The sequence below is a fragment of the Octodon degus genome, unplaced genomic scaffold (genome assembly GCF_000260255.1).
Source record: "Octodon degus isolate 3935 unplaced genomic scaffold, OctDeg1.0 scaffold00003, whole genome shotgun sequence".
Lineage (NCBI taxonomy): Eukaryota > Metazoa > Chordata > Mammalia > Rodentia > Octodontidae > Octodon > Octodon degus.
The window spans coordinates 4,738,931-4,756,341 of record NW_004524579.1 but is presented as its reverse complement, the minus strand read 5'-3'; positions in this window follow the sequence as shown (position 1 = coordinate 4,756,341).

The window sequence follows — 17,411 nt, the reverse complement described above, 5'->3', positions numbered from 1 at the left end:
AAAAAAAAAAAAAGGGAAATGGCTCACATCCCCTGCTGTGTAGAACAGAGCTTGCTGAATTCTAACTGGTAATTCACAAAAGAGCTTTCTGTAAACAGGAGCTTAACATTTAACAGCTAACATAAGAAATTTAGAGTAAATTGAATTTTCTATGGCCTCCCAGGTCCAGCAATGGAAATCAACAAGCTGAAGGAGCCCCAGTTAGCTGTTGCTAAGTTACAGTGAGCTCCATTGTAGAGTACGTGGACGTACATTAATTCCAAATGCTGTCATTACACACTATGGTAATACAAGGAAGAGCAAATAGATTCAAAATGATTTTCTAAATACCCCTTAAAGTAAACAGCAGTCAAATCTTGTGCTTTCTTTTATTTAATTTTCTATTGTTTTAATTAAAGTTAATAAGAGAAGGAAGGAAAATGGGGCTTTACAGGTAGAAATAGAGCACAGAACATGTTTCTGCCAATACAGCATGAAGTAGATCTAAGAGGAAATTCTGCATCTACATAAACTTTACAAACATGGAGCACAACTTTAAAATTTTCTTACTGCTCATTGACACCATAGTGATACTACTGAAGCTTACATAAAATTTCTGTCTGTGACAGAAATTTAAAATTTCTGCCCCCAAAATAAATAACTATAGTTCAGTTATCCTCATTTTCCAGACTGAGTGAGATTTGTTTGCAAATCACCAATAGGAAGGGAACCCTTGCAGTCGATTCACACTAAGGCCCAAGATTTTATTTAATTGACACATCTTTATACAAATTTTGAGGAAAATTTCTATCACTTGAAATGACAAGATCTATTTTACAACAGATTAATAATTACCTATGAAGTATAATCTACATGGAAGTCACTAAACAAGTTACTCATTTTTCTATCTATGCTATGCATATACATGCATTGAATATATATAATATATATATATATATGCAATTTATGAGCCTATATTAATACTTCATCTATAAGAAAAATTAACAAAAACAATATAATGAACATACTGGCTTACCCATCTTAGTAAGTACAAACCAGGGGATGAAAGGTGTAAGTTCTGTCACAGATAAGGAAAGCCCTGACATTTTCATCTGTAAAGCAATGCTTTCTATGATCAAAGAAAATGTGGAAATTTTTTTCCAGAGACTGTGTCTAATACACAGGAAAGCACGTAGAACAGTGGGCACTTTTCTGAGCATGCTCAACTTGTGCTCATAGATCGTACATCCAAGAAAGAAAGATGGTGGGCAGCACACCTGTAGGCATGCTCAATTCAGTATTCTAATGAACCAAGTTTAATCTAGACTGCTTAAACATATAAATCTGAGCAGCTCGGTGACCCTGACCAGTTCTTCTTAAGTGTCTCCAAAGAGTTACAACTGAAATAAAAGCAAAGGAAACCTTTGAAAGTGGCTTTTAAAGAGCCAGTGCTGCCTGCCCTCCATTAGTGCAGAAATCTGTTCCTAAAGTTGCCTGTCTCACTTGGCAGCTGACAGTGTTAATCCACCGTCTCCACTCACAGAGGCTGGAGACTTGTAAATCAATCTGCTCCCGCCGGCCTGTCTCTCCTATTCTCCACAGCATCCCATACCTCTTTAGAAAGTATTTTTATTATTATATTTTCTCATATTAACTTATTTAATCAGCAAGTATCTGAATGCCTGTCAGGTACAAGCCTGTAATAGATGGCAAGTAGTGTCAGATGGGGTTTATAACATTTATAACTTTATAGAATAAAAGTAGTCATTAAATTGCAAGAGGCTTATGTTGTTCTCAGGAAATGCCTCCAAAATTTATCTACAAATGGGACTTTTGCTCTAAAATTCTGGAAACGTGTACACCGTTTCAGGAAACAGGAAAGAGGATAAGCACATTTATAACAGCAAGCTGTCCCTAGATCTAACATCAGGTCTCAGACAACTACTGTATTTCTTTTCCAAGTGTGGTACTGAACCCTCAGTGACATAAGGAACCCAAATTGTCACAATTTTAGGCTAGAGATCCCACAATGGGATTCAAATGATTAAATTCAGACACCCACATCCTTGGGAGTGCCCCAGACACACTACTGGTGGTGAAGCAAGAAAGGATTTTCTTACTCAATGTCACCACCCTCGGAAGGAAGGGAGGACTGTGGGAAGCTCTGCCTTTGAAGCCCTGTCTTTGGAGTACTAGCAAAAGCTTTGAGATTACATTGGAAATGAATTAGGGCAGTGGGAAAAGGCTACCCATAGTCAAGGAGTCTAGGTCAAGCTGTGGCCTGGTTGATTATTATTTCATCCCTGGTTCTGCAGTGTATGTAGGGTTACAGAAAAATCGTGGTTGTCTGAGAGGGCAATTTGATTCCCACAATACATAGTTGCTTCCACTTGGGGACGGAGGAAGTTGTGATCCCTACTATGGGGCAACTTTCCCGGTGTTTGTTTGTCTGGTTGTTTGTTTTGCTCTGTTTTGACTTTTAGCAGGATGTAGGCATAGCTTCAATACGTATCATGGGTTGATCTGACTAAAAGATTCACTTTTTTGAAATCTGGAAAATATCTTACTTTTGACTTGATATTTTTAGCCTTGAGGGGACAAAAGAGTAGGTAAGTAAATCTAAGATTACTTAAGTTTATATTACCACTGTTTAGACATAGATAATCACCTTTTAAATGATTAGCACCAGAATGTGCAGAACGAGTAGGGAGTGAAAGCTTAAGGGGGTGAAAGGAGACCAAAGCAGTATGGAGACAAAGATGCACAGGCTTCCTCCTGTTCCCTCTTACCCTTTAGAATATGCAGGGCTTAATAAGAAGTCAGTACTGTGTAGGAAAAACAGCCTCTGAATTCCTGTTACTGTGACACTGGGCTTCATTCCTTCTTCTTTTTTTAAAAAAAATGTTATTTTATTTTAAAGAATAAAAATAAAACTAAAAATAAAAACAAATAGCAAAAAAAATACAGAAACAGACTAATCTACAATAGTACATATCAGTATATAAGGTATATATTTTCAAAACAAGAATAGCAAATTAACAATGGTTGTTTTATTACTAATTTTTTTGTCCAATCTGTTGCTCAGATTAACAAATATAGATCTGCAAGATTGGACAAATAGTTGAATATCAATGCTTACTTTCATTAAACTTTAGTAATTTTTTCTTGATCTTTTAACTTTTTTTTAAAACATTTATTTATTTATTTAGTGTGTGTGGCCAGCTCAGCCCACCAGGGGGCGGGGCTGGCTGGCTTGTGGTGCTGGGGATCGAACCGCGGTCCCTGTGCTTTGCCAAGCTTGTTCCAAGTAGGTGCTTTAGACCACTGAGCCCTCGCCAGCCCCTTTAAACTTTTTATTTTTTAATTTATTTTAAAGAAAGTATAATAACAGTTGATAAGACATTAGAAATGGTACAAAGTTAGAAGACCAAGGTAAGAACACCACCCCACTGGGGAAGGAGCTGCTGACAGAGACACCTTCGGATCGAAGACAAAGTAGAACAGGAGGTGAGATGGCAATTCACGTCTTATACATTGAGAGTGAGGCACTTTTGAAATATGCAAGTTGAAATGGTATGCAAAATAAATTCTAGACTGGATTAAATCATGTACATGAATGGGATATAGAGTGGGATATTTCATGCAATACGGATGCAATGCATTAGGTAGAAGCTAAAAGAGTGATGTGTTAGTTACTTTTGTCATTGCTGAAATAAAATACCCAACTCCACAAGTTAATGGAGGAAAGGTTTATTTCAGGGGCCGGGAAAATAGTTCAGTAGAATAAGCTCTTGCTTGGCAAGCACAAGGGCCTGCATTCAATTCCCAGTTCCACAAAAAAAAAAAAAAAAGAAAGAAAGAAAGAAAGAAAGATTTATTTCAGCTCGTACTTCACGGAAGGTATAGTCCATAGTCAGCTTGCTCTAAGACCAAGTAGAATGGCACAGAGCACTGCAGAGAGGACCAGTCCATGGCATGGCATGGGAGGGCTGGCAGAAGACAGCAGACACAAGCAATGGTGGGAGCAGCAGACTGTTTTCTTTCTGTCCCTTTATATTTAGGCAGTGAGCTTATTGAATGGTGCCACTCACATTCAGGGTGGATCATCCTGAATCTCACCATCACAGGTTTTTTGTTTGTTTGTTTGTTTGTTTTTGTTTTTTTGTTGTTTAGGGAGGGGTCTACAGGGTGTTCAGGGTCTCACAACTAGATCGAACTTGTAGTGATGTGCCTGTTTACCTCCTCCCAAGAACCAGGATTACAAACATGCACCACCACATCCAGTCTCAATCGCCATCTCAGGGTGCTCTGGGATCAGGGGCAGTACAGCAGGCCCAGAGATCAAACCCCTGGCCCCTGTACCTGCTTGCAGGCACTTTAATTCACTGAGCTATTTGGCCGGCCCCTACCACCATCACAGTTTTCATGCTTTCAATACACATTTAATCCCAGCACTACACACCCTAGATATAACTACCTCTGAAAAGCCTTACCTATAACCACATACAGCTTTGGAGGGACATCTAGGTATAAGTCATAATAAGTGAAAAAGCAGAGGACCTAGGAATGAACATTGAGTGATTCCAACACTGTAAGCCATATATAGGGAAACATTCCCAAAAGAAAAGCTAAAGAAGTACCATAAATGTCAGAGGAAATTAATGAAAGTAATATATATTGGGATAAGAAACTATTTCCAGGAGGTGTAATTAAGAAATGCAGCACATTACTAAGAAGTCACTTAAAGTGAGTGATGTTAAAATCCCCTTTAAACTGAGACATAAGGAAGTAAGTCATTAGTGATCCTAATAAAAACTGGAAGTAACGCTGAATGGAAGTGGCTGGAAACTGAAACAGTAAAAAGCGAAGGAGGTTCAACATAGAAAACTTCTAATGAATGTTTGAATTTCTTTCTCCCATTGCTCAAAATTCAGTCTTCAACATGGTTCTGAGAATGTACTCTTTTAGTCTGTATTACATAACTAAAAACATGCATGTTACTCTGTAACACAAGCATGATACATTGCTCCTTCTTGAAAAATAATTTAAATAATAATGATGCAGAATAGCAGTTGCTATTAGGAAATACTTTGTAGATCTTTTTATATTTGAACAATGAAACAACAATAGTCAGATTTGGAGTCAACCAATCAGTTGGCATCACTTTTTTATTGCTACTCTACCAGTTGTTCAGAACTTTTCAAAAATGTTTCAATTTTAAAACTTGTTTATGTTTGTTCCTGCCTCTTAACAACTCAGGCTTGAAAACTGTGCTTTTTACACTTGCCCTGTCATTTTGACTATTCTAGATGTCACAAGGCTTATACTTTTTCACTACACTCTAGAGTTACAAAGGAAAATGAACAGACTATTTTTCTTTTCTTTAATGTTTAAATTTTTGTATTTTAGGGAAGGGTTCCATAGTGTTCAGGGTCTCACTACTAGATCAGACTGGCAGTGGTTCGCCTGTTTACAGCCTCCCAAGAGCTGGGTTACAGGTGCGTGCCACTGTGCCCAGTCTTAATTACCATCTCAGCGTGCCACTGAGGCAGGGCTGGCACAGCAGGCCCGGGGATCGAACTTCTGGCCTCTGCTCCTGCTTGCAGCCATATTTCTTCTCTTATAGTGGGCTCATCTTAGAGTTTTCAGACATAAATCACTAAATGCAAAATTTTAAGTGGAGCGTGTTGTTTTCATAGTCACACACTGAAAACTGTTTGTGATAAGAAACAGGGAGCTACTTTACAAATAACAAAGAAGACAAGAGCTAGAGTAGAGTTCTTTCCCAGAATGCATGAGGCTTTGGACTCAGTCCTTAGCAGCACTCACACACACACACACATACACACACACACACACACACACACACACACAATTTTTCTTATCAAAGAAAACTAGATTAAATTGGTTAATATACAACAGATTTTTGTGGCAAAGTTAACTGTATGTCTCACAAAATAAATGTTCTCTAGGCTCTGTATTAATGAAACCATGATTACTTGGAGTGGGGAAAGCTAAGATAATTTTACTCAGAAAGACAAAATCTCTGGTACCAGGTTCAGTGCAGTACACAGTAAGATTTCTATACTCAAAAATAGACTCATCACTAACCCAACCCTAATAGGAAGAGACCTTGTTCGGTACTCAAGCCCACTTGATATGTGACTCACTTCCCCATTTGATACCGGATTTAATCAATTTTACCTGAAAAATAATGCTTGTATTCTCACTGGTTGACCATAGTTTTGTCCCACGTCATGCCCAACTAAACAAGTTCTCATGTCTTCACCACCTTAGACCAGCGTCACTGCATGGTTTTACTCTATAAAAGTCCCTGAAAGAGACAGCTTCCCAGGGACTATCCCCTCAAGACTCCCCTCCTGTCTCTCTCTAAGACAGGAGCTTTGTTTCCCCCAATAAATATGTTCTGCTCATTAAAAAAATACTTGTGTACTGACCTCCAAAATCCCAACTTCCTTTGTGCCTGACATTTCCTCCTCAAGTGTTCATCAGCCTCCAAGAAGGCCTTGCAGAGGAGAAAAGACATCATTCTAATATGTTATTGTCTGCACGCAGAGTAACACTAGATCTTGAAGCTGCCTAACTGAAGTGTATGTATGAGAAACTAGAAGAAGAGGCCCTGGGCAAACAGACAGAAGAGTCATATTTTTCTTCACCATCACGCTTAGAATGTTCTGAAGCTTCACTTCCCCCATCGCGATGAGCCCTCCTTGAATAAACTAAATCTTGAGTAAGAATCAGAGCAAGCACAATGTGAATAAATTTAATTTATTGTTTGAAAAAATAAATCACAATGTAGTCCATAGTGAGAGAGTATACATATTTCATAAAAAAATTATTTTGTAAACATGTGATAGATAATTAAGTATGAGAAAGGAAAATATAAGTATCCCGTGCTGGACATTCCTACTTCCTTTTTTAATATTTTTGCATTATATTTCAGTGAGATTGAAAAGTTCTAATATTTCTCTTGTACCTCAAAACAAAGACAACTGATATATTGTATCTGTAATCATTCCTCCATATATTTTGATGTCATAATTTTATCTATGAATTGAATTACAAAATGTATTGATGAAAGTTAAGAAAACTTCAATTGTTTGATCTTTTTGGTAGAATATTCTGCACTCCTTGGTAACAACAGGACTTCCTGTTGAAAGGTGAAAGATCATAAATGCTTCCAAGAAAGAACAGGGTTTCAGGCAGGAGTACCTACCACTGACAGCTCCACTTCCCATAAATTTAAAGTGCTGCTGTCAGACTACAATCCATGTTTTGCACCATCAATCTTTGACTGATATATGTCTTCAGTGGGTGAGTCAACTGCAGACTTTCCGGCTAGCACAGGCACAATGCATAATTGCTCCTTCATTAACTGCTGAACCCTACAAAATTCTACTCTATCTAATTGAGTCATTTATGGATTTTAAATTTAGCCTCATGAATAATTTTGCCCTCTTCCTTGAGGTTTATAAATTAAAAACTTAAAGGATTCTTTGATATACTTATAATAGTGCACATTATTATAAACAATTATTAAGTATTCTAACTTTTCATTCATGGTAATATCATTTATGTTTCTCCCAAGACACACACACACACACGCGCGCGCGCGCACACACACACACACACACACGCCTTTTTCCTCAATTTAAAGTGCTCTCTTTATTGTTTTTCCTTAAAATTCTAGGGAAAAAATAGATCCAAGATTAATATGTGTTGCATGTATTCCTATCTTTAATAGTAGAATTTTGGGATCTTTATAATCAAGAGAATTCTTGAAGTATGAGTACACAGGAATCCTCTAAATTCATTGAGAGTCACACAGGTAAAAAGAATGCTAGTCATAAACCCAGTTCCAGCTCTGAAAAATACCTTTATTGGTCCTTCTTGTTGAAAATTATACTTGCACTTTGTCACGCACAAGTAAGAATGCTGTTATCTCTTTAAACAAGGATTCCATTACAACCCTCTAATGCGTGAAATTCCAATTCTAGATGCAACAATTGAATGCAAAATACTGAAATTCTAGGAAAAATAATGAAAATGGCTTCTGTATTATCTCATCTTTCGATAGCTTAATTTCTTTTACCATGCCCAACACATCAAGCTTAATTTCTCATTTCCATAAAATTTAAGAAAATGCATCTTTTTTTCTTGCATTTCAGACATTTCCATTATTACTATTATGGCTGATAATATGAATTATCAACTTGCCTGGGCTGGAAGATACCTGATGACGTGATACCTGGTGAATTAAGTGCATGCTCCTCTCCTTACTGGTCTTCGCAGCTGAATGTGCTGAAGGATATGGGGCTCTCCCAAATGAGTTCCAGGGGTGTGACCAGACCAAGCATCCAACCCTACTGTGTCTGCCCTATGAGCAGTCTCCTCGGCCACCACAAGCTGAGTGGCTTTTCTTTATTGTCTCTTCCATAGTGGTGCTTCCACCTTAAGTCTGGCCAGCTGTGGCCGGATCCTTCTGGAATCCTAAGTCAAATTAAACTTCTAAATCTTTAAAGAACAAATACTGAGCCTTTCGTCCCAGCTCTGAGAAGGCTGAGCAATGCAGCTATCATTACCACGTTTGTAAATAACATTATTGCTTCAATAATCCTGAAATCAGCATTGTGGCATCAGTACGATACCAATGAGGACGTGGGAGAGGCACGGGCTGCTCCACACATGAGTAGTGATGGAAAGAAGAATTTTTAAAATATGGAAATGGCACAATTTCAAAGAATAATCAAAGAATTTTGTCTCTACAATTTACAATGGTGCAGTATTGGGTCTTCATCTTTATTCTTCCATATTTTTCAAACCAATGATATAAAATATCATATAGATGAATGTGCTTAGTTTCCTGTCTTATTTTTCCATTTCTTTTTCAGAAGAAACTATTATACATTAGACATCAGTAGTCTAAAAACCCAAAGTCAAAAATTCTTTGAAATACAAAATGTTTGGAGCACTGACATGGCGTCTCACGTGGAAAACTGAACACCTGCCCTCCCGCAGTGGGTCACGGTGAAAATGCAGGAGCACAGCACAAAGTAATTTAGCATCACCAAGGGCAGAAAGATTCACTCAGTCCCTTGAGCTGCAACACACCAACTTTGTTTCATGCACAAAGCTGTTAAAAGTATTGTATAAAATTACCTTAAGGCTATATATATTAAAGTGTATTGGAAACAGAAATGAATTTCAATTTTAGCCTCACTCCCAAGATATCTCATTATATATATATATGCAAGGATTACAAGATCCGAACAAACCAGAAGCATTTCAGTGGCAGAGTACTCAGCCTTCTTTATAAATTCAGTATGTGTATTTCTTGAATTGGAGTGTGTGTGTGTGTGTGTGTGTGTGTGTGTGCCCCTGAAACATACTGTGTGGAGCGTGAAGATTTTATAGTCATAAGCAATGAGCTAAAATCTTATTTTTATATTTTAAGAGAAAGTTGCCCTCAGCTAACCAGGATGCGCTCAGACCCGTGATGTTCTGGTCTCTATCTTAACCTCCTGAGATTAGTCACATGGGCCATCACAACAAGTACATTAGTTTTCACTCAGCATTGTTTTCAAGATGGAATCATGGTTGTAAATATAAACAGTCTCCATTTCAAGATCGTCCATCACAGTTTATACATTACCCTACCAGAATTTATATAACCATTGTAACCTGAAGTTGCTTCTGCTTTTTCATCTTGATAAATATCATAAAAACTGTGTACCTCTGTGCACACATACTGGAGTTTCTCTAAACAACCATAAATAGAATCTCTGTGTTACAGGGTTCATGTATTTTCATATTTATTTTATATTATGCAACTTCAGTGGAGAAAATTTAATTTTGCTGTAAGATGAGAAAATTACTGCTTTTTCATATACAATGAGTTTGCTGAGTCATAATCAAAATACCTATGGATCAGTACTTAAAAGATTTTTATGTCAACAGCAAAGATTTAGTAGTTAAAATTGACCAGTCAGTGAATAATTATAAATACACATTCACATTCTTTGGAACATAAATCAGTAGTGAATAATGCTTTCTATGCTTTCAAATTGCTTAAGCAATGTCCTTCTTTCAATGATATCTTTATATTCAAAGCTTTATATTTGCACACATAATTCTCTCCTGAATTAAATATGTTCATAATTAACTGGAATAACAGAGACTAACAATTCATTTTAACATTAAAGTAAAATAAAATTGAAGTGACACAGACTATTAATACTTTTGGTTGTGTCATTTTTCTTTACTTTCTAAGAGAAGTATAAATGATTTTGGGGGTGAAAAATAATGCGTGATATTGTCAGCTATTTTTTACTATAGTAATTGTCATTCTTTTTCTTTTACTTTTAATCATATCCCATCTATCCTTTCCTGTATGAGAATGTTTCCCCTATCTAATGTTGCATTTTATTTTATTTTTAATAAGGTAATTTATATTTTAAAAGTGTGATATTATAGACGATATCAACGATTTACCTATAGTTTCATGTAGATTACCCCCATACTTTGTGTTTCACATTTGCACTTAAATTAAAGCAAATAAGGGTCATAAAAACCATTATCTTTGAATCATGCTTCTATTTTTTTTTCATCCTTTCCTGTCTTTTTTTTAATTCAGAGATATACATAATTAATTATGGATCATTTTCTAATTGTTTATGAGATTCATTGTCATGAATATCACCCTTATTAATTAAAGAATACCAGACCAGCACTCACTTTCTTTCTTTTTTTTTTTTAAATTTTTATTTATTTATTTATTTATTAGAGAGAGAGAGAGAGAGAGAGAGAGAGAGTGGTGTGTGTGTGTGTGGCCAGCTCAGCCCACCAGGGGGCGGGGCTGGCTGGCATGTGGTGCTGGGGGATCGAACCGCGGTCCCTGATGCTTCGCTAAGCTTGTTCCAAGTAGGTGCTTTAGACCACTGAGCCATCTCTCCAGCCCCAGCACTCACTTTCATCTCAGTATATAACCTAGTGTTGTTATTTTAACACCATTTGTATAAAGTTGGTCTTGACAATGCTCTGCCAATGTCTTCTTCCCTTCAGTTCAGAGGTGAGGATTACATTGGTCATTTGTAAATCAAAATGAATGCTGGTTTTGTTTTCCAGGAAGATTCCATTCTTTGACCCTTGTTGTCAAGTTCATCCCTTTACTCTCATGTTCTACTATCTATTTTATTATTTACAGACACCTGTATGGTCATGGATTCATAAAAGCTGTAGAAGAAATCACTTACTTCCTCTACACAGCAGCTGGCCATGCAGGCCCAGTGAAATCTGTCCAGGTTCTGTAAATCAATTGTTAATAAGGACACTCACTTATCTGCATCAGCCATAAGAATAGATAAAATCCCCAGCTATTCATCCCTTATTTTAAGAATAAATTGATTTACAGTCAGATTTTTGATATGCAATAAATTGTCTCAGTGGGAATACTTCCTGAAATGTGTTCCCAATGACCTGTTACAGCAAAACCACAGAGCATCCCACAAATACCTAGCTCATGCAAAGTCAAAGTGAAAGGTGCCAGGCCCCACCATTGCTTTGTCCATCATTACTTTGATGTAGAATTTGATGGCAATCAAAGAGACAAAGAGGCACATGGAAAGAAAAGAAAAAAGAACAAAGAAAATGAAAGATGAAGGGAAGAATGATTGGTTCTCTAAGGAGCAGTCATATACAGGGAAAATGGAAATAACCTCTCTCACTCTGTTTCCAATTTATCCAATGTGAAATGGGGAATCAGTCACAGAATACCAGGGAGACTGCCATGTCTGAAAGTGGTGGCATGGGAAGACTGGAGCCCTGGATTCAACAAGGGGGAGAGATGTGTTTATTATTTATTTATTTTTGTTCTTTTAGGGAAGAACGTACAGGGTGTTCATGGTCTCGCTACTAAATCAGACACGTAGTGATCCACCTGTGTACAGCCTTTCAAGAGCTGAGATTACAGGCATGCGCCACCATGCCCAGTCTCAATCGCCATCTCATGGTGCTGTGCTGGGGGGCAGGGCCAGCACAGCAGGCCAGGGATCATACCCCAGCCCCTGTGCCGCTTTACTCTACTGAGCTATTTGGCCAGCCTAGAGTTGTGTTTAGAAGGGACAGTAGAGGCAAAGAGCTGGATGGAGCATGGACTGTGAGAGGAGGGAAACAACAATGGAAAGAGAAATACTTACATGAAATATAAAGTGTTAATTACTGCCATATGTTCCTCTCTTCATATTCTAAGGCTACTTTTTCTGGTGCTTCCCTAAAAGTGTGCTAATATTTGTATAGTGGCTATTATTATTACTATTATTATTATTATTATTATTATTATTATTATTTGTCAGAACCAGGGATTGAACTCAGGCCCTTGTGCTTGGCAGACAAGCTATCTACTGAGCTATCTCACAGCCTCTAGAATATTAACTTGTTTGCAGATGGCCTAAACCAAGGTCAATTGTGTACTCATCTCTGTGTGTGTGTGTGTGTGTGTGTGTGTGTGTGTGTGTGTGTGTCTGTGTTTACTGCATGTGATCTTTCAAAGAAAGTTATTTGGTATTTCCATTAATGTGTATATCTGAGTTCATGTACATTAGTACTAACTGAATTTCTTACTCATATCTGTGATTCCCTTTGACATTAAATAAATTCATAATGCTATAATTCTTGGGGCAAGTTACAACTCCATATTGTAAAGTTAAATATAGTTCTGGAGCCTCATTGAAGTTCAAAAAATCATGTTTTTATAAATTTTTGAATATTGGAATTTGTTTTTGCAATATCCTGTATATTGATGGTATAGAATATCAATTATATGGTCAAGTGCTATATCCCAAAACAAGACAAATTATTGAATCTCTAGGGATAAGTAAGAGAAAAATTAAAATAGATACAGGCTGGCATAGTCAATTTAGGTGTTGAGAATAAATTTTTAAGATGTCCCCTGCTGATGTTGAACAAAAACTACTTAATTTTCACTAATTTATTTCAATTGAAGGTGGGCATAAACTATATGTTTAGGTAAATTTTAGAAATTTCTGATTAAATCTTGTTGCTCAGCTGTGTGCCATGAGACAGTGAGGTAGACTAGAAGTTCTAAAGAGACCAACAACATGGCCAGTTAAACAGAAGACCCAATGCTATTGTGGGCTACTGGACTCTTTTAGGATATTTTGCTGAGTTTACACACCTATAATATTCAACAACGGAACTTAAAAAAAATTGGGGTATAACTATGAATGTCCATTTTGTATCTGTGTATTCAAAGTGGTTGGGATAGATATATAGTTGCATTCTCTTAATGAATAGAATGATTTGTTCTAATGGTGTTTGTAAGTAGGATCACAAGTCTGCATCTTGTACAGCAATTAACCACTGAGAAGAATGTATGCAGTGTATTATTTGTTGAAACTGTACTTTCGATTTGATTTGAAACTGTCTCATTGCTATATGTTTATCAATAAAACTTTGAAAAGAAAAAAAAATAAAGAGACCAACATATGGGCATGAGCAATAGAATCTTCATTGCTTTGGGTTGTTTTCATGTGTATAGTACATAATATTTACATTTCTATTTTAATCTATCAATAAATATAATAAAACTCTAAAAAGTAAATTACAGACAATATGTAGTACTTTTCCTTGAGGAAAAATATGAGTATATTCTGTAGTTAAAAGCAACTTATTCATCATTTTTCATTTACTCCACATCTTTCTAGTATAATTTAATTCTGAAAACACCATTCATGTTAAATTCCTCTTTATCTGATCTACTCATTTCTCTTTGTCATACAGTTATGTTTCTTTATTAATATCTTCTTTAGAAGCAGTTAGAAATTCTTTTACTACAGTGTTTTTTTCAGATTGGGTTTCCTGCCTATGTTTCTGTAGTTGCTTCTTTATTTCATGCGCTATGAGTTCTGAGAGTTCTTTTTTTGTTTCAGAAAAGAATTGCCCTCTGATTTCCTCTATATCTTTCTGCTGTTGCTTATTTACTATCGACGCTATTAATTCATGCATTTGAGCCGAACTAGTGTCCTCTGCACTTGTTCTGGGTGGGCACTGGGTTTCTTCCATATATTTCTGCATTTAATTCTTTAGTGCAGATGTTATTAATTCAGGGATTTCTTTTTAGTTTCCAATCTGAGGTCTTCTACATCTTTCTGCAGCTGTTTCTTTATTTCAGAAGCCATTGATTCATTGCTTTCAGCTGTGTGATTTCCAATTTGTTCTGTGTTAGTGTCCTCTGCACTTGTTACGGGTGGGCTTGGGTTCTGAGGTTGCATTTTGTTCCTTCTCATCATTTTGTGTAGCACTGTCTTCTGACCTTTGTTGTAGATCTTTGCTGTAGTTATAACCTTCACACGTACTGAAGTTCAGGTGCAGCTCTACAAAGTTTGGACTTATACAGCTGCATCTGGCTTGGGTCTGGCTGCTGTGCTCAGCTCCTTCCCACTGTTACTCTTGAGGGTGAACCTGTTGTGCCTCTGTGGCAAGATGTTCTGCTCCTGGACTAGCTGGGTGGATCTATCCTCTACACTCTCTGCAGGGATTACAGCTGCAGGGTTACACCCCAGGTGTGTATGCCAGGCCTGAGCTGTGCCTGGAGGGGGCAAGGTGAAGTAGGGGGAAGAGGAAGCTCTCCACACACTCACCGGACCTGGGCTAAGACTGGGTCTGGGGGTTCCCGGAACGCAGCAAAATTCCTACTTGGCAGGCAGGGTGGGGGAGGTGCTGCGGAGTGGTGGGGGGTGGCCCAAGGGGCTGGGAGAGGGCCAGTGCAGGGTAGCAGGAAGCTCTCCACACATTCACCGGACCTGGGCTAGGACTAGGTCTGGGGGTTCCCAGAACCGGGCCCAGTTTTGTTTCTTTTTTGGAATTTTCAGTACTATCAGGATTTGTATCTTAACGAAAAGTGGTAAGTCAATATATCTTGTACTCCTTCAGGGAAAGATTTCAGAGTTTAGGAAGCAGCGATAGAGTTGCAGGACATGTCCTCAAGCAGAGCACCTGTGGGATCCCAAACTATGTTCAGTCACTCCCTCCTTCCCTCATCCCAGCAAAGCTATATTGCCCTCCAGCAAACTCCCAGAAAGTCTTCACAGTCCCAGTCTTTGACACAGCAGTTGACACTCAGTACTTTATGAAGGTACTGAGTTGAAGTGGACAGAGAGGGAGGCTCTCATTCACCCAGAGTGCACTGTGAAGGTTACACCGACGTTATTAGTTGGATTAGTTGGTCCGTGGTTTTGTTTTAGAGCCCTGCCCCATCTGCCCTAGTCATTCAGAAAGCTCCCACTACCCAGCAAACAAAGGCATATTGGCTGGCATGGAAGGCAGATCCATGACCAACTACACTAATTACACTGGTCAGGAGGGGAATGTTATCATCCCACCTCATGGGTCACCTCTACAAAACTGGCTCTATTGACTTCTCAATGACTGTGTTGTACCAATTACTGCATATTTATATTATGTACATAGAAGAAATATTCAGGGCTGTGCATACTTCAGTGTTCATTATTTTATACTCCTTTTCCCAGTGACATTGTAGCTTTACCCACAAATTACCAATTCTCACTGATTGATGCCGAAGTACTACTGTCAGTTTTCTTCTGCAAAATATAATGGGTCACTACTGATCTTCTGAGAGTAATAGGGAAATAGCAAATGTCACAAGTGGAAACTCCCTGAGCACAAGTTTCAACATCAGTGCTCAATCACTTTTCACCCCAGAACTCATACTCACGCAGAGTGACCTAATCATCTTTAGTGTTCGTAAGGATTGGCACAGCTTTGTGTTTGACTGTATGAAGCAGTCATCCACTTCTGTGTTCTGTGTTACTTCTGTGTTTGGATTTGAAGAATGGAATCAAAAGCACTTACTGACCATTGAGTTCAGAACTAATAGCAGTGGATTTGCTTTCCCTTTGACTTCATGTCATTTTCATGTAATTATTTTTTCCTTAAGAATAATTCTCTAATTTTATAAATGCACCACCACTATATGTATCAAAATCTGCTGCTTTCCATGTTTAGGTATTTTGCTTCTATAGTACAAACAAAGAAATACATGTATAATTTAGGTGTTTTAAGATTGAACAAGGGGCCTGCCTATTAGCTCAGTTGTGTAAGCATCTGCTTATGCAAATGCAGTCAAGCACAAGATACCTAGGTTTGACCCTAGCTCCTCATGCCTTACCAGACCTGTCCTTAAGGCAGCCTGAGCCAGCCAAAAAAAATCCTTCTCAAATTTTAAGGGGCTAGGAAGGCTCAGCAGAATAAGCACTTGCCTGGCAAATGCAAGGTCCTGAGTTCAATCCCTGGTAATGAAAAAAAAAAAAAAAAGATTAAGCTAATGAAAATGTTTCATTAATCTCAATTCCTATTCAATTTTATTTTTAATTTTTACATTTAATATCCCAAATGAGTATTTTTTTTTTTGCCACAAAGTGCTATTATTAGACTCCAAAGTTCCATGTTTATAAATGCTACAGGCATTGGTAAGTTTTCTATTGCTAGGGCAAAATACCTACTACCTCCATCTGTTAAAAAAAAAAAGAAAAGAAGAGAAAAGTTCACAATGTCTGTGAGTTCAGTGCATGGTTGGCACTTTCCAAACTAAAAAGGCATGGCCAACGGGAATAGGAGAGGAAATCTGCTTAATCCATAACAATGAGTAAGTACAGATAAAAAAGAGGAGTGATAGGAAAAAAAAAAAAAAAAACACCCTTCTAAGTTGTATCCCAGTGCCCCGCTCCTGTGGCCAGGCCTCACGTTCTAACAACACATGACCTAATGGATAGATTAACCACCTCCCAACAATAAGGCCCTCATAATACAATCACTTCCCAAAAGTCCTCTTGGGGGGCAGTTTAGGTGTCAACCACTACCACACATACGAAGATTCTAATAAAAAACATTTACTATCCGTGTTAGTAATCCTAATGTTTACAATTTTTACAACCTATTCTCCTATTGACTTGGGCCAAATTTAAAAAAAATTAAGTATATGAAGAGGATTATTTCAATGTATGTACACTTGTTCCAAAGGGCAAGGACATTTTCTAGTAGAAGATGAGAAAATATTAAATATGTCCAAATACATCCATCCTGAAATACCACACTTGTATGTTTGCAAATGTTATATAAAATTCAGTGGACAGAGAAAAAATTGTTATCAATTCATACTTCAGTATTCTCTCGCACGTGGATTGCCTTTGGGACTAGGTGTGTACATCAGAATAGATGAGGCTGACGATGTTTTAATTTCGTACCAGAAATGAATCTCAGGGCCTCATGCTTGCCAGACAGGCACTGAGCAGCCGAGCTACATCCCTGGTCCAGGTCCATAGCTTGCACTGAGCAGCCGAGCTACATCCCTGGTCCAGGTCCATAGCTTGCACTGA